Genomic DNA, 19,049 nt, shown 5'->3' with positions numbered 1-19,049 from the left:
GACCTCAGAAGTTAAGTTCCATAGTGCTCAGAGCCATTTGAACCATTTAGGCAGCGCACATAATCACAATTTCAATAGCAGTAATCGTTATTACTTAATCGATTAAAAATGGACTGAACTAGGTCACTTTAGTCTTAATACCAATTTCTCCTAGCCAACGGAAACCTCCTATATTCTGATTAAGTAGTGGAATGTCGAACGTTGAGGGCGGGTCGTTTCTCACGGTCACCGACGAATAAAATTAGAAAAAAACGCATGCCTGCGAAAATCAGTAATGTTGTTTGCCGTGAAGTTCAGATTTCGCCTGCAAATAGGCTGATGCATATGGACACAAGTTTCTCCGTGCACATTGAGCTAAGTCGGCCGCTGTGGCCGAGCGGTGTTAGGCACTCAGTCCGGAACCACGCAGCCGCTACGGTCACAGGTTCGAATCCTGCCTCGGGCATGGATGTGTGTGATGTCCTTAGGTTAGTTAGGTTTAAGTAGTTCTAAGTCTAGGGGACTGATGACCTCAGATGTTCAGTCCCATAGTGCTTAGAGCCATTTTGAACTTTGAACTAGCACCACAACAGGTTACCAACCTCACACGCCAGGAAGTCGATCAGTCCTGCAGGCCGGAAGCATCAAGAACAGTCTTCACTCTCACCACCAGTAAAGCTGGCTATGGGAACTTTTTCACTTGGAAGAGCACACTAGAGTGCGTCCGCAGCTCGTAATGTAAGTGGCTAGCGTTGCTGCCTCTGGGTCACGGTGTCCCATGTTCGATTCCCTGCCGGGTTGGGGATTTTCTCTTCCCGGGGACTTGGTGTTTTTGTTTTCTTCATGATTTCATCACCATCGTCATCATTCGTGACAGAGGGTAATTGAACTGTGTCAAAACTGGGACTTCGTACGGCCGCTGACGAACGCGCAGTTGAGCGCCCCACAACCCTAACATCATCATCATCATCATCATCATCCCACTACAGTGCTGCGCTCTCCGACCCCAATTCGTTTGAAGATGTTATAAGGTATCACTCGGTAATTGTACGAGGGCAGTTCAATAAGTAATGCAACACATTTTTTTTCTCGGCCAATTTTGGTTGAAAAAACCGGAAATTTCTTGTGGAATATTTTCAAACATTGCCGCTTCGTCTCGTATAGTTTCATTGACTTCCGACAGGAGGCAGCGCTGTACGGAGCTGTTAAAATGGCGTCTGTAACGGATGTGCGTTGCATACAACGGGCAGTGATCGAGTTTCTTTTGGCGGAAAACTAGGGCATCTCAGATATTCATAGGCGCTTGCAGAATGTCTATGGTGATCTGGCAGTGGACAAAAGCACGGTGAGTCGTTGGGCAAAGCGTGTGTCATCATCGTCGCAAGGTCAAGCAAGACTGTCTGATCTCCCGCGTGCGGGCCGGCCGTGCACAGCTGTGACTCCTGCAATGGCGGAGCGTGCGAACACACTCGTTCGAGATGATCGACGGATCACCATCAAACAACTCAGTGCTCAACTTGACATCTCTGTTGGTAGTGCTGTCACAATTGTTCACCAGTTGGGATATTCAAAGGTTTGTTCCCGCTGGGTCCCTCGTTGTCTAACCGAACACCATAAAGAGCAAAGGAGAACCATCTGTGCGGAATTGCTTGCTGGTCATGTGGCTGAGGGTGACAATTTCTTGTCAAAGATTGTTACAGGCGATGAAACATGGGTTCATCACTTCGAATCTGAAACAAAACGGCAATCAATGGAGTGGCGCCACACCCACTCCCCTACCAAGAAAAAGTTTAAAGCCATACCCTCAGCCGGTAAAGTCATGGTTACAGTCTTCTGGGACGCTGAAGGGGTTATTCTGTTCGATGTCCTTCCCCATGGTCAAACGATCAACTCTGAAGTGTATTGTGCTACTCTTCAGAAATTGAAGAAACGACTTCAGCGTGTTCGTAGGCACAAAAATCTGAACGAACTTCTCCTTCTTCATGACAGTGCAAGACCTCACACAAGTCTTCGCACCCGAGAGGAGCTCACAAAACTTCAGTGGACTGTTCTTCCTCATGCACCCTACAGCCCCGATCTCACACCGTCGGATTTCCGTATGTTTGGCCCAATGAAGGACGCAATCCGTGGGAGGCACTACGCGGATGATGAAGAAGTTATTGATGCAGTACGACGTTGGCTCCGACATCGACCAGTGGAATGGTACCGTGCAGGCATACAGGCCCTCATTTCAAGGTGGCGTAAGGCCGTAGCATTGAATGGAGATTACGTTGAAAAATAGAATTGTGTAGCTAAAAGATTGGGGAATAACCTGGTGTATTTCAATGCTGAATAAAACAACCCCTGTTTCAGAAAAAAAATGTGTTGCATTACTTATTGAACTGCCCTCGTAGTAGTGCGGAAGTTTTCGCCATTTTATTGCACGTGAGCTAGCTTGTATCATCTTGAAAGCAGTCTTGTGCGGGTTCACTCTAGGTTGAGTTAGCAAGCTTCGCGATAGAATGCTCGTGGGTACTTCGCTCGTTCTTAATTACGTGATTATGCTTTCTGCACCGTCAGCCGCCGGTACCACTATTTCACCAATACTGACGTGGGAAGCATTGTCACACTGTCCCTGTCGTCGTATTTATACCCGCAAGTCCTCATCATTCACCATCTCTCTTTATCGTTATTTGCCGGCGGGAGCATATCTCAGTTTTCTAAATACCACTTTCTTAGAATTTGTCTCTTATAGTGTTTCCAAGCATTTTTCCTATCGTTCAGCAGCACGACTGTGAAACCCGGAATTGTGCGTTGTTTTCGTTTCATTTGTGTAACAAGACCACCTAACATTTATTATGTTTGAGATGAACAATATACTTTGATTTATTTAAAACTGCTGTCTGTTATTGGTCTGTAGTTTTCTCCCTGTCCCCTTCTTCAGTATATTAATTCCGGCAATTTAAACACTTGCAGCGTACAGAAGTGTAGCAGGTGAGAACACATTCATCTGCTAACAGAGAAATGGTGACAGACAGTAACACTAATTTCGTTCATTTATTCATTCAATGTCTACAGTATCTACTCGATCATACTGCGAAGTTCTTTGTAAATGTGACTTGATTTTGTAAAAATTGAAATAACATCACACACCCTCTCAACCCGTGAAGTTCCATTTCATTTTCTCCTGCCCTTCTGTATGCTTCACAATTTTTGTCAGGCGCTGTAGATCCCGGAGGCTTACACACAATTTTTCCAAAGCTCACACACAATTTTGCCTGAGTTCGAACTGGTTCCTCTCAACTGGTGCTATGAAATGCTGAAGAAATACGACCGGAGAAATGAGAAAAAGCCATCTCTGTCATCGTACAGGCTTTCGAAGACCCAACGGTACCGACGACCGCCGTGTTATCCTCAGCTGCTAGGTGTCTTAGGTGTCCCTGGATGCCGATACGAAGGGGCGCGTGGTCAGCACACCGCTCTCTTGGCCGTTGTCAGTTTTAGTGAGCCGAGCCGCTAATTCTCAGTCAAGAAACTCCTCTGTTGACCTCACAAGGTCTGAGTGCACCCAGCTTGCCAACAGCGCTCGGCAAGCTCAGACGTTCTCCCATCCAAGATCCCCCGAGCACAACAGTGTTTAACTTCGATTACCTGACGGGGACCTGTGGAACCGCTGCGTCAAGGTCGTTGATCAAAACCCATCCACAACATCGTAAAGAAGTAGACGTAATTTGGACATAGTCGTACAAGATGGAAACTGAGTAATAGTTAACTGTTTGCGTGTTCCAGAAATGGCTCTGAACACTATGGGACTTAACTGCTGAGATCGTCAGTCCCCTAGAACTTAGAACTACCTAAACCTAACTAACCTAAGGACATCACACACATCCATGCCCGAGGCAGGATTCGAACCTGCGGCCGTAGCGGTCGCGCGGTTCCAGACTGTGGCCCCTAGAACCGCTCGGCCACGCCGGCCGGCTGCATCTTCCAAGATGAACAGACACAAACTGAAGTGATTCGTTCGCCAAGTGTCATCGATGAAATTAGGAAGAAGAACGGTAATCGTCGCATTGTTCTTCGTCAGCACAAAGTCAGCTGTCACACATGACGTCGAAAAACTTATTATTTCACAGGGAAACATATCGAATTACTGCCTAAGTTCTCACGTTCACATTGCTGACCTCTTATGTCAAACAAAAAAATGTGAGAACAGCGATTTACAGTAACACAAGGAAGTGTTGTGTTCTTCCGAACCCGTATTTTAAATGTACCAACTCAGTTAAAAAGTAATCAGATAAAAATAACTAGGAACAAGGAAAACAGAAAGAGAAAGATAAGTAATATTTCAAAGCGGCGACACGCTAAGAATAATAGTGTGTACTTACTGGATTATATACACTGGACGTATCAAACCGTGTGACAGAAACGTTAGGGATTTATTGTTGGCACCTAAACAATACAAAAGGTTCATATGAACATTGGTCCAAAAATCTTCGTTACGGACGTATCAAAGGACTTATTTTTCATGGCTCAAAAATGCTATCCTTGCCAAACACGTTTACATGTAGAGACGATTAATTAACCATTTAGTAATTTATATTTATATAAATTGCTTCCATTCATCCGCTAAGCCTCCTTTCGACTCTTTGCCGTTGTTGTTTCAGTACGAAGACTGATTTGATCCAGCTCTCCATGCTGTTCTATCGTATGCAAGACTCTTCATCGCCGAACAACTACTGCAACCTACATCCTTCTGAATCTGTTTACTGTATTCGTCTTTTGGTCTACCTCTACGATTTTTACTCCCTACGCTTCCCTCCGATGCTAAACTGGTGACCCCTTTGTCGTAAGTTGTTGAAAACATGTGGTGTGTTCCGTATTTGGTGAAATTTATTTTGGACATGCTCTCCCGGATCACAGATATTGGGTACAGGAGTTGAGTATATGAAGGATTTGAAATCTCCCTAGCAGGAAAGGAAAGTTCATTGGATTCAAGTCTGACGATCGGGCAGGAAACGCAATGGGCCACCCTCGATCAGTCTACCTGTTCTGAAACTGGTCATCAAGACACTGTCGAATCAACCGAGTAAAGCGAGGTCGAGCACCGTCGTGCGTTAACCAAATTCGTTGGATGACGTCTAGAGGTAAATCACATAAGTGAAGTATGTCTTGTCTTGGTCGTGAATGATTCCACCCCACATGCTGTGGCTGAGCTACAGTTGATGTCTATTTTGTCGCGTGTCATTTTCACAAGCCCAGACGTTATGTTATTCTTGCCAATAATCTGCCTCATTTGATCCTTGCATCCGTGATACGCGTCACTTTTCGCGATTCTCTACGTAGGCCTACTAGTTAATGCAGTTTCATCGACACTACGAAGAACTCGTTCTCAGGCGTTCATACATTCCGTGTTCTCCCACCGGCTGCAACCCCATTCTCAAATGAGCGTGTCTGCTAAAAGCCTTGCGTAAAATAATTGCCTCCCAGAGTGACGTTCAACAAAAGGTTGACGTGCGGTGTTCGCATTCTCATCTGCTAGGCCATACATATACAGGGTGGTCCATTGATCGTGACCGGGCCAAATATCTCACGAAATAAGTATCAAACGAAAAATCTACAAAGAACGAAACGTCTAGCTCGAAGGGGGAAACCAGATGGTGCTATGGTTGGCCCGCTAGATGGCGCTGCCATACGTCAACTGCGTTTTTTTAAATAGGAACCTCCATTTTTTTATTACATATTCGTGTAGTTCGTAAAGAAATATGAATGTTTTAGTTCGACCACTTTTTTTGCTTTGTGATAGATGGCGCTGTAATAGTTATAAACATACGGCTCACAATTTCAGACGAACAGTTGGTAACAGGTAGGTTTTTTAAATTAAAATAAGAACGTAGGTACGTTTGAACATTTTATTTCGGTTGTTCCAATGTGGTACATGTACCTTTGTGAACTTATCATTTCTGAGAACGCTTGCTGTTACAGCGTGATTGCCTGTAAATACCACATTGATGCAATAAATGCTCAAAATGATGTCCGTCAACATCAATGGATTTGGCAATAACTGTAACGACATTCCTCTCAACAATGAGTAGTTCGCCTTCCGTAATGTTAGCACATACATTGACAATGGGCTGACTCATGTTGTCAGGTGTTGTCGGTGGGTCACAATAGCAAATATCCTTCAACTTTCCCCACAGAAAGAAATCCGGGTACGTCAGATCCGGTGAACGTGCGGGCCATGGTATGGTGCTTCGACGACCAATCCACCTGTCGTGAAATATGTGATTCAATACCGCTTCAACTGCACGCAAGCTATGTGCCGGACATCCATCATGTTGGAAGTACGTCGCCACTCTGTCATGCAGCGAAACATATCGTAGTAACATCGGCAGAACATTATGTACGAAATCAGCATACATTGCACCATTCAGACTGCCATCGATAAAATGCGAGCCAATTATCCTTCCTCCCATAATGCCGCACCATACATTAACCCGCCAAGGTCGCTGATGTTCCAATTGTCGCAGCCATCGTGGATTTTCGGTTGCCCAACAGCGTATATTATGCCGGTTTATGTTACCGCTTTTGGTGAATGACGCTTCGTCGCTAAATAGAACCCGTGCAAAAAATCTGTGATCGTCCCGTAATTTCTCTTGTGCTCAGTGGCAGAACTGTGCAAGGCGTTCAAAGTCTTCGCCATGCTATTCCTGGTGCATAGAAATATGGTACGGGTGAAATCTATGTTGATGTAGCATTCTCAACACCGATGTTTTATAAATTCCCGATTCTTGCGCAATTTGTCTGCTACTGATGTGCGGATTAGCCGCGACAGCAGCTAAAATACCTACTTGGCCATCATCCTTTGTTGCAGGTCGTGGTTGACGTTTCACATGTGGTAGAAAACTTCCTGTTTCCTTAAATAACGTAACTATCTGGCGAACGGGCCGGACACTTGGATGATGTCGTCCAGGATATCGAGCAGCATACATAGCACACGCCCGTTGGGCATTTTGATCACAATAGCCATACATCAACACGATATCGATCTTTTCCGCAATTGGTAAACAGTCCATTTTAACATGGGTAATGTATCACGAAGCAAATACCGTCCGCACTGACGGAATGTTAAGTGATACCACGTACTTATACGTTTGTGACTATTACAGCGCCATCTATCACAAACCGAAAAAAGTGGTCCAACTAAAAGATTCATATTTCCTTACGTATTACAAGAATATGTAATTAAAAAATGGGGGTTCCTATTTTAAAAAAACGCAGTTGACATCCGTTTGACCTATGGCAGCGCCATCTAGCGGGACAACCAAAGCGCCATCTGGTTTCCCCCTTCAAGCTAGACGAGTTTCGTTCTTTGTAGTTTTTTAGTTTGATGCTTATTTCGTGAGATATTTGGTCCGGTCACTATCAATGGACCACCCTGTAGTGAATATGTGTCATTCCTGACACTAAATAAATCATTGTGGTGTGATGGCAGTTATTCTAAAACGGAATAAATGACAATCGGACCAAAAGTAAATGCCCTGACCAGTTACAAAAAGTAATTTGTGTAAAATACGTATTTTTAAGTAAATCACACAACCAGGAGTCACTGCAGGCAATTCGTTTCATACGTCCATGGCGAAGGATTTTCGGACCCCTGTTCGAGTGAACTTTTCGTAATGTTTAGATCTCAAGAATAAATACCTAAAATTCCTGAACTGTTTTTATAAATCTTGTATGGTCCGACCTTTCCTACTTATAGATTTTCATGGACTTTCAACAATACTTGAACAGTTTCATAGTAAGCTATCATCAGTTATAAAACTGTATATAAAAGTCAGATCCCTGGCAAACGGTTCCGTTGAAAAGTACTGCAACCTAAGACGAGCATAGAAACCAAATCCATTACCGCTGTTGTAAACACGCAAGTCGATAATTTCCTTACACGAAATCTGCACCAAGCCTTATTTCCACATTTAAATACTTCCATAGTTTAATTTTCAAAACTCTTTACAATATTTCAGAGGTTCACATGCGAAGCGCTGCCTTTATCTTAGGTATCGCTGTGTTGGCGAACACAGAGCGCGTAAATTTTCTGCGTGTGAATTTTAGTTTATTCGTGGTGTGCGTGGTAACGCTGAATTGGATACGATGTGTTTTTGAAGTATTTCTTTAATTACCATTTTATTAGTGGTCACGAAGTCCACAATCAGATTACTGGAGTGCTGAATAAGTTGAAAATTATTACAATTGCAATAACTGTGTTTACATAAAAAAAGTACGTTGCTGAGTTTTTAGCAGTTTTCGACAGCATAAGTCTTGTTTAGAACAGAAGGGTCCTAGAATAGTAAAGTGCTCTCCCATCGCACAGTGTAAATTCTCATTTCCACGCGTGTCGCGAGAGAGACAACAAACACCGCTCGAAGGAAACGCGTATTCGAACACTGCGAAGAAGTGAAAAGCATATCGACGAAACAACAGACGTCAAGTAAGGAGAGAAGACCACAAGAATAATGGCAATTCTGTCAATAGGAATGCAAGAAGGCTGTGACGAAGTAATAGCGAACATGAGTCTAATAAACCAACTGGCCCACGGATGAGTAAGGTAAGGGACCCACAGGAAACTGAGCAGTGCTAGCGGAAGTCCGTCACGGAGGTGGCGATGCTATCAGAGGTGGAAGAATTATTGAGCGCGGTAAAGGTACGGGGATACTATTGCGGTGAGGTAAGGTAGGTGTGTATAACTAACGTACGATATTAATGGTGGGATTCGCATGCAGCGTCTGACGCATGCGATGGCCGTTATGTGTCTGCCGTAGTGCGGCATGCTGGCGATTCCTATAGAGCATCAACCTCAGTCAGTTGATCTCCCATGCCTGTACCGAAAGAAAGAGTGAGCGCGATTTGCTGTTTTATCTAATGTTTGTAGAAGCTAAAGGCGAGGAAGTTCTACTACAGCTATTTGGGGGAAATACTACAACATCGCCGATTTTCCGAACAAGAACTAAGGAAGGTTATTTCGAACAACTTGTTAAGTGACCAGAAATTTCGGGAGTAATTCAGGTTGTGCATTGTGCAGCTCAACATGTCCTCGAGCTCGTAAAATAAAATATCAAGGACATGGAAAACATGTGCGATTTTTTCCCCTGCACAATAAGGCTCACTGTATTACAATTATAAACTTTTTTTTTCTCTACCTCCCTTCATTCTGTGACTGACGAGGACTACAGATTCATTTTCTTTGGTGTGGATCATACGGCAAGGAAGGCGTTAGTAAAATTTGTGGCGTAACTAATATCGCAAAATTATTTACATGCGGTAAGATGTTTCCTCCACCTACTAGTCCGCCCCGATAGCTGAATGGTGCCGGCACGATAGCTCAGCGTGTTCTGTCAGAGAGCTGGTTGGCCTCTGTAATAAAAAACTGAGTGAAAGGATCAACAACGAACTTGAACGGGTGTCATGTGACGTCCGAAACGACCAAACACAATGGAAAAAGAAATGGTCAGCGTGACGGACTGATTTCCTAAGGGAACCGGGTTCGATTCCCGGCTGGGTCGGGGATTTTCTCCGCTCAGGGACTGGGTGTTGTGTTGTCTTCATCATCATTTCATCCCCATCCGGCGCGCAGGTCGCCCAATGTGGCGTCGAATGTAATAAGACCTGCACCAAGGCGGCCGGACCTGCCCCGTAAGGGGCCTGCCGGCCAATGACGCCAAACGCTCATTTCCATTTTTTCCGCCTACTAAACTGCCGAATCCGTACATAGTGGTGCCACGTACTTTTTGTAGGCGAATAGGCATTTCGATCACATCCAACCACGAGCAACCCTTCCTCTAGTCAAGCTGCTAGTAACCATGAAAAAAAAAACTATTTTTCCCGTCTTTCAAGAGCTGTGAAAATGCCTTCACTCTCTTCGCTGAATTATCTAATGCTCGAAACGACTGATAATTTGATTATTGTTGTTTGTTGTTTACATAGTTCACGTAGAGATGCGTTCATAGAGAAAGCTAACGAGCCTCATTTTGAAGTAAACAGAAATGAACTACCACCAACTGAAAATCTTGACCTGTTAGGTAGGAGTGTCAGATGCTCATGAATTTTCTGCGTGAGATGCATTTACAAAATACTTCAGCAGCCGTGCAGTTGCAGCGGTAACACGCAGGCAAAGTAATCAAGTTAGCAGGACTCGTGGTCTTCGGAGTTCCTAACTTTGCCGACCGGTGTGGCCGTGCGGTTCTAGGCGCTCGAGTCTGGAACCGCGTGACCGCTACAGTCGCAGGATCGAATCCTGCCTCGGGCACGGATGTGTGTGATGTCCTTAGTTTAGTTACGTTTAATTAGTTCTAAGTTCTAGGCGACTGATGACCTCAGAAGTTAAGTCACATAGTGCCCAGAGCCATTCCTAACTTCACTGATTTTTTTGTTTTGTTTTTTGCACAAATATTCTTATAAACTGAACTTTTAGAAAACACATCAGGTTCTGATATTCCGTTTGCGTGCTCTTCATTATTATAATACTAAATGAATAATAAGTGGAACAATGCAAAAAATAAACTTATTTTTGGTTATTGGAATAAGTGTCTTTTCTCCGAAAATAAAGTAAGAAACAATATGAATAAACTAAAAGCATGTATTCCTTTTCTTGCTTGTCCTCTTCACGAAATTTGCCATTTCCCTCCAAGCATTATCCTTCACAGTTTTTGATGTTTCTATAGTGCTAAGGAAACGTCGTAGAAGCAAGGAAATTTTGACATCATTTCCATCAGGTTCTGATCTTCCGCCACCGTAAATAGTAGTTTACCCTCCGACATGCTCTCTTGTTCTCTTTGCGGCTGCGTCTGTACCGTTCTCCAACTGGCTCGGCCGCAGCCGCGGGCAGCTGGCACATTGTAGGACACAGTCCCACGATAGCAGTACAGCCCCCCGGCTAGCCGCGCGATCCAACGCGCTTCTTCCCGAGCGGGAAGCCGTGCCGGTCCCCGGTACGAATCCGCCCGACGGTTTATTGTCAAAGTCCGGTGTGCCGGCCAGCCTGTGGATGGTTTTTAAGGCGGTTTTCCATCCACCTCGGCGAATGCGGGCTGGTTCCCCTCATTACTCCTCAGTTACAGTGTGTTGGCGATTGCTGCATAAACACCGTCTCCACGTACGTGTACTCCATAATTACTCTGCCACGCAAACATTTGGGGTCACACTCGTCTGGTATGAGACGTTCCCGGCGTGGTCCACTGGAGGCCGAGCTGCACAATAAGGCTGGGTTCGGTGTGGGGTGGCGGTGGTGTGAGTGGACTGCTGTGGCCTGTTGTGGGTTGTGAACCACTGAGGGCTACGGCGGGACGAAGCCTCTCGGTTGTTTCTAGGTCCCCAGCTTAATACATACATACATCTATAGCAGTAGAGTGCGCCAGAAGCATAGCGGCAGACGCGAGCGTGTAAGTCGCTGCATAGAAATTCCCTCCCCACTCACCTTAAACGACATTGATTTCGTTGCGTTGCGTCTCTACGGCTCTGTTGCCGCTATTGAAGTGCCAACTTCTGAAGGTTGTATTAGCCACAGTAGACATATTCTGCTTATAGGTCTATGTAATACTGGTTGTATTTACGCTTCTGGTCAATTGAGATTATGACCTCAAATGGTAGCGCATTTTTCACCTTGTGATGTACAGGGGATAGGCAAAATAATGTGAACAGCGGTGGTAATGGGGGTGTTGTGTTCGCTGGTCAACAACGCAGGTAAGGCACGTGTCACGCTGGACTGTGCGTGTTCACTACGGACTAGGCATCAGAGCAGATTGTTTACGAGTAGTGCACACTTCGTACTTGCATTGAGAGGCCGATGTCGACGTGCAATGAAAGACCTAACAAAGTTCCAATGAGGTCAGATTGTGGAGGCCCGATTAGCTGGAGCATCAGTAACCGAGACGGCCAACTTATTGAATGTTTCAAGAGCAACTGTGTCAACAATCATGACAGCCTACACACAACATGGAAAGACATAATCGTGTAAAAGAAATAGTGGGCGCAAATCGAAACTAAACGACAGAGATCGTCGTACGCTGACATGAATTGTGTCAAAATAACACAAAACTACGGCGGCTAAAGTGACTGCAGACCTTAATACCCCTCTTCGAGACGCCGTATCTATTGACACTTTCCACCGAGAACTCCATAAAGCGAATATCCGTGGACGAATTGCTATACTGAAACCATTAGCGACGACAACCAACGCAAAGAAGCGTAAAACATGGTGTCAGAAGCCTAAATCCCGCACGGCTGATTAATGGAAACACGTCATATGATGCCACGAGTAAACATTCGCGTTGTTTTCAGCATCGGGCCGAGTTTATGTCGGCAGAACGCCAATAAAAAGCAGCCTAGAATCCTGATTGCTTGAGTCCAACGGTTAAGCATGGAGGTGGAAATGTGACGGTGTTGGCAGCCGTATCATGGTATTCTGCTGGTCCCCTCATAACTCTCAAAGGTCGTGTTACATCCAAACATTATGTGAAGATTTTAGGTGATCAGGCGCACCCCATTATTCAAATGTTCTTCCCCAACAATGATGCCATATTTCAGGACGACAATGCACCCATTCACACAGCCAGGACAGTAAAATCGTCATATGAGGAGCATGCAACTGAACTGCAGCGTCTTGCCTGGCCAGCGCAGTCCCAGGACCTGAAAATTATCGAACCCTTACGGGCAGTATCCTGCCCATGAACCATGGACCTTGCCATTGGTGGGGAGGCTTGCGTGCCTCAGCGATACAGATAACCGTAACGTAGGTGCAACCACAGTGGAGGGATATCTGTTGAGAGGCCAGACAAACCTGTGGTTCCTGAAGAGGGGTAGCAGCCTTTTCAGTAGTTGCAAAGGCAACAGTCTGGATGATTGACTGATCTGGCCTTGTAACACTAACCAAAACGGCCTTGCTGTGCTGGTACTGCGGAAGGCTGAAAGCAAGGGGAAACTACGGCCGTAATTTTTCCCGGGGGCATGCAGCTTTACTGTATGGCTAAATGATGATGGCGTCCTCTTGGGTAAAATATTCCGGAGGTAAAATAGTCTCCCATTCGGATCTCTCCGAAGAGGATGTTGTTATCAGGAGAAAGAAAACTGGCGTTCTACGGATCGGAACGTGGAGTGATCCCTTACTCGGGCAGGTAGGTTAGAAAATTTAAAAAGGGAATTGGATAGGTTAAAGTCAGATATAGAGGGAATTAGTGAAGTTCGGTGGAAGGAGGAACAAGACCTCTGGTTAGGTGACTACCGGGTTATAAACACAAAATCAAAGAGGGGTAATGCAGGAGTAGGTTTAATAATGAATAGGTTCAAATGGCTCTGAGCACTATGGGACTCAACTGCTGAGGTCATTAGTCCCCTAGAACTTAGAACTAGTTAAACCTAACTAACCTAAGAACATCACAAACATCCATGCCCGAGGCAGGATTCGAACCTGCGACCGTAAGCGAATAGGAAAATAGGAATGCGGGTAAGCTACTACAAACAGCATAGTGAACGCATTATTGTGGTCAAGATAGATATGAAGCCCACGCCGACTATAGTAGTACAAGTTTTTATGCCAACTACCTCTGCAGATGACGAAGAAATTGAAGAAATGTGTGATGAAATAAAAGAAATTATTCAGATTGTGAAGGGAGACGAAAATTTAATAGTCATGGGTGACTGGAATTCAGCGGTAGGAAAAGGGAGAGACGGAAACGTAGTAGGTGAATATGGATTGGGCCTAAGAAATGAAAGAGGAAGCCGCCTGGTAGAATTTTGCACAGAGCACAACTTAATCATAGCTAACACTTGGTTCGAGAACCATGAAAGAAGGTTGTATACATGGAAGAAGCCTGGAGATAATGACAGGTTTCATATAGATTATATAATGGTAAGACAGAGATTTAGGAACCAGGTTTTAAATTGTAAGACATTTCCAGGGGCAGATGTGGATTCTGACCACAATCTATTGGTTACGACCTGTAGATTAAAACTGAAGAAACTGCAAAAAGGTGGGAATTTAAGTAGATGGGACCTGGATAAACTGAAAGAACCAGAGGTTGTACAGAGTTTCAGGGAGAGCATAAGGGAACAATTGACAGGAATGGGGGAAAGAAATACAGTAGAAGGACAATGGGTAGCTTTGAGGGATGAAGTAGTGAAGGTAGCAGAGGATCAAGTAGGTAAAAGGACGAGGGCTAGTAGAAATCCTTGGGTGACAGAAAAAATACTGAATTTAATTGATGAAAGCAGAAAATATAAAAATGCAGTAAGTGAAGCAGGCAAAAAGGAATACAAACGTCTCAAAAATGAGATCGACAGGGAGTGCAAAATGTCTAAGCAGGGATGGCTAGAGGACAAATGTAAGGATGTAGATGCTTATCTCACGAGGGGTAAGGTACATACTGCCTACAGGAAAATTAAAGAGACCTTAGGAGAAAAGAGAACCACTTGCCAGAATATCAAGAGCTCAGATGGAAATCCAGTTCTAAGCAAAGAAGGGAAAGCAGAGAAGTGGAAAGAGTATATAGAGGGTCTATACAAGGCGATGTACTTGAGGACAATATTATGGAAATGGAAGAGGATGTAGATGAAGATGAAATGGGAGATATAATACTGCGTGAAGAGTTTGACAGAGCATTGAAAGACCTGAGTCGAAACAAGGCCCCAGGAGTAGACAACATTCCATTAGAACTACTGACAGCCTTGGGAGAGCCAGTCCTGACGAAACTCTAGCATCTGGTGAGCAAGATGTATGAAACAGGCGAAATACCCTCAGACTTCAAGAAGAATATAATAATTCCAATCCCAAAGAAAGCAGGTGTTGACAAATGTGAAAATTACCGAACTATCAGTTTAATAAGTCACAGCTGCAAAATACGAACGCGAATTCTTTACAGACGAATGGAAAAACTAGTAGAAGCCGACCTCGGGGAAGATCAGTTTGGATTCCGTAGAAATGTTGGAACACGTGAGGCAATACTGACCCTACGACTTATCTTAGAAGAAAGATTAAGGAAAGGCAAACCTACGTTTCTAGCATTTGTACACTTAGAGAAAGCTTTTGAGAATGTTGACTGGAATACGCTCTTTCAAATTCTGAAGGTGGCAGGGGTAAAATACAGGGAGCGAAAAGCTATTTACGATTTGTACAGAAACTAGATGGCAGTTATAAGAGTCGAGGGACATGAAAGGGAAGCTGTGGTTGCGAAGGGAGTGAGACATGGTTGTAATCTCTCCCCGTTGTTATTCAATCTGTATATTGAGCAAGCAGTGAAGGAAACAAAAGAAAGATTCGGTGTAGGTATTCAAATCCATGGAGAAGAAATAAAAACTTTGAGGATCACCGACGACATTGTAATTCTGTCAGGGACAACAAAGGACTTGGAAGAGCAGTTGAATGGAATGAATAGTGTCTTGAATGGAGGGTATAAGATGAACATCAACAAAAGCAAAACGAGAATAATGGAATGTAGTCGAATTAAGTCGGGTGATGCAGAGGGAATTAGATTAGGAAATGAGACACTTAAAGTAGCAAAGGAATTTTGCTATTTGGGGAGCAAAATAACTGATGATGGTCGAAGTAGAGAAGATGTAGAATGGCAATGGCAAGGAAAGCGTTTCTGAAGAAGAGAAATTTGTTAACATCGAGTATTGATTTAAGTGTCAGGAAGTCTTTTCTGAAAGTATTTGTGTGGAGTGTAGCCATGTATGGAAGTGAAACATGGACGATAAATAGTTTGGACAAGAAGAGAATAGAAGCTTTTGAAATGTGGTGCTACAGAAGAATGCTGAAGATTAGATGGGTAGATCACATAAGTAATGAGGAAGTATTGAATAGAATTGGGGAGAAGAGAAGTTTGTGGCACAAATTGACTAGAAGAAGGGACTGGTTGGTAGGACATGTGTTGAGGCATCAAGGGATCACCAATTTAGTATTGGAGGGCAGCGTGGAGGCTAAAAATCGTAGAGGGAGACCAAGAGATGAATATACCAAGCAGATTCTGAAGGATGTAGGTTGCAGTAGGCACTGGGAGATGAAGAAGCTTGCACAGGATAGAGTAGCATGGAGAGCTGCATCAAACCAGTCTCAGGACTGAAGACAACAACAACAACAACAACGGGCGGTATTGGGTTGCAGACTCCGGAGCAGATTTCCTCCTCCGTCGTCACTACCGGAGTTAGAAAAGGTTCTGATTGAAGAGTGGCACAACATTCCACTGGAGACTATACAATCATTATATGCCAGTAATCCAAGAAGAATTGCTGGTGTATTACGCGCAAATGGAGGTCCTATTCCTTATTAATTAAAAATTCCCACGTAAGTACAGGTGTTAACATTATTTTGCCTATCCCCTGTACCTTGCTTAATTAAAAAAGTAAACAAAAACATTAACAGTCATACTGTCAGGAAAGATCTACATCATTTTCGTCTGCCTATTACTCACATATGGCGTTCTGGATGTTGCGAAGTTTCTCATATTCACTTTAGTTACATAAAATGCCTGAGATCTACACTAATGACGTAAAATTCGAAGAGTTTCTCTCCATATTGCTCACTCCCTACCACAGACGTCTTTAATGTACTATATTTGTTGCTGTAACGTGGTAAAATGTTCAGAAAGCCTTTTATTTCTTAATGATGGTCTCGGATGAGTCCTTTGTGGGCACTTTTCGTAAGGCGATAATTCTTTCAATGTTGTTACGGCAGTCTTAAACATACTGTTCAAAAATACGCAGTATCATTTGTTAGACATTAGTCAGCTGGTACGCATTAGGGTCTTGCTGAGAGTCTGTGTACTTTCTGACCTCCCTGGGACATCTGTCAGCAGTGAGTCGTTCCCCTTAACTACTACAGTGTCAGGGAGAATAAAAGAATACCTGCTTATCTGTCTGAATTACGACACTACGCTCCTCGTAGCAAGAACAGGGTAATTCATGACGTACCACTGAGTTGAGGTACCATAAATTAGAACAGTGAGAGGATACACTTTTTGTCAGAATGCGTGTACACTTTACATAACAAGACCAGCTCCTACACAATAGTTAAGCGTGGCGTCACTTTTTGTTTACCGGTTGCGCTTACAAAGTTTCTAGCTGAATGTGCTGCGCTACTAGCCGAGTTTCGTGATTATAGTGACTTTTAGGAACTGAGACCATCCGACTTTGAATTAAATTTCAGAATAAGTAGCACCTACTGCTGTATTTTTTGGCAGTGTGAGAATTTTTAATCCGACCGCTACGTTTGGTAGAACTTAGTTGCCAAATTGAACACCAAGCCGTTTCAGTGTATCGAAAGCACCGAATCTGTAGCGTTGTTTCATGTGTGGTCTGCATGTGCCACCTAAACTTAGCACAAGACAACATCTTTCAAATAAATCTACTCATTCACTTTTTGTATTTAACTTGACAATTCTTTATTACGAACAATACGTACAATGTACAGCACATTACCATCAGCATTTCTGAGTTTGGCAGCTTACTCTTCCTCTCAGATGGATCTTTTGTTTAATCAGTGGCAGCTCTTCCTGTCTTTCTCGTAACAAATATTCAACTGTAGACCTACAGTTCATCAGGAGTTGATGCGGAGCTCCAGAATAGAATATTCGCTTGGTTTGATCTTAATAAAACATTTTTTGGTGTATTGACTGGATAAAATTAGCTAAAGTAGTCTGTGTATTCAAATCACAATTAGAAAACCTAATGCGAGAGTATCCAGTAGCTACACACATCATTTCGCATCACCTCGGTTCCGAGAGTTCCGGAACCTGTACAGAAAATTGGAATAGAGATCAACATAAACATCATTTCCGCCCTTTTTATTCCTCATGAAAACCACACATTACATGTTGTATCACCATCCAGCGAGACCTTCAGAGGTGGTGGTCCAGATTTCTGTACACACCGGTACCTCTAATACCTAATAACATGTCCTCTTGCATTGATGCTTACCTTTATTCGTCGTGGTTTACTATCCACAAGTTCATTAAGGTACTGTTGGTCCAGATTCTCCCACTCCTCAACGGCGATTCGGCGTCGATCGCTCAGAGTGGTTGCTGGGTCACGTCCATAAACAGCCCTTTTCAATCCATCCCCGGCATGTTCGACAGGGTTCATGCCTGGAGAACATGCTGGCCACTCTAGTCGAGCGATGTCGTTATCCTGAAGGAAGTCGTTCACTAGATGTGCACGATGGGAGCGCGAATTGTCGTTCATGAAGACGAATGCATCGCCAATTTGCAGTCGGTACGGTTGCACTATCGGTCGAAGGATGGCATTCATGTATCGCACAGCCGTTACGGCGCCTTCCATGACCACCAGTGGCGTACTTCGGCCCCACATAATGCCACCCTAAAACAGCAGAGAACCTTCACCTTGCTCCAGTCTCTGGAATGTGTCTCTAAGGCGTTCAGCCTTACCGGATTGATTCCAAACACGTCTCCGACGATTGTCTGGTTGAAGGCATATGCGACGTTCATCGGTGAAGAGAACGTGATGCCAATCCTGAGATATCCATTCGACATGTTGTTGGGCCCAACTGTACCGCGCTGCATGGTGTCGGGGTTGCAAAGATGGACCTCGCCATGGACGACAGGAGTGAAGTTGCACATCATGCAGCCTATTGCGCACAGTTTGACTAGTAACACGACTTCCTGTGGCTGCACGAAAAGCATTATTCAACATGGTGGCGTTGCTCTCAGGGTTCCTCCGAGCCATAATCCGTAGGTGGTGGTCATCCACTGCAGTATTAGCTCTTGGGCGGCCTGAGCGAGGCATGTTGTCGACAGTTCCTGTCTCTCTGTGTCTCCTCCATGTCCGAACAACTTCACTTTAGTTCACTCCGAGACGCCTGGACACTTCCCTTGTTGAGAGCCCTCCCTGGCACAACGTAACAATGCGGACGCGATCGAATTGCGGTATTCACCGTCTAGGCATGGTTGAACTACAGACAACACGAGCCGTGTTCCTCTTTCCTGGTGGAATGACTGGAATTGATCGGCTGTTGGACCCCCTCCGTCTAATAGGCGCTGTTCATGCATGGTTGTTTACATCTTTGGGCGGGTTTAGTGACATCTCTGAACAGT

The sequence above is a fragment of the Schistocerca americana genome, chromosome 6, assembly GCF_021461395.2.
Source record: "Schistocerca americana isolate TAMUIC-IGC-003095 chromosome 6, iqSchAmer2.1, whole genome shotgun sequence".
In the NCBI taxonomy this organism is placed as follows: domain Eukaryota; kingdom Metazoa; phylum Arthropoda; class Insecta; order Orthoptera; family Acrididae; genus Schistocerca; species Schistocerca americana.
Note: the sequence above shows the minus strand (reverse complement) of the source record.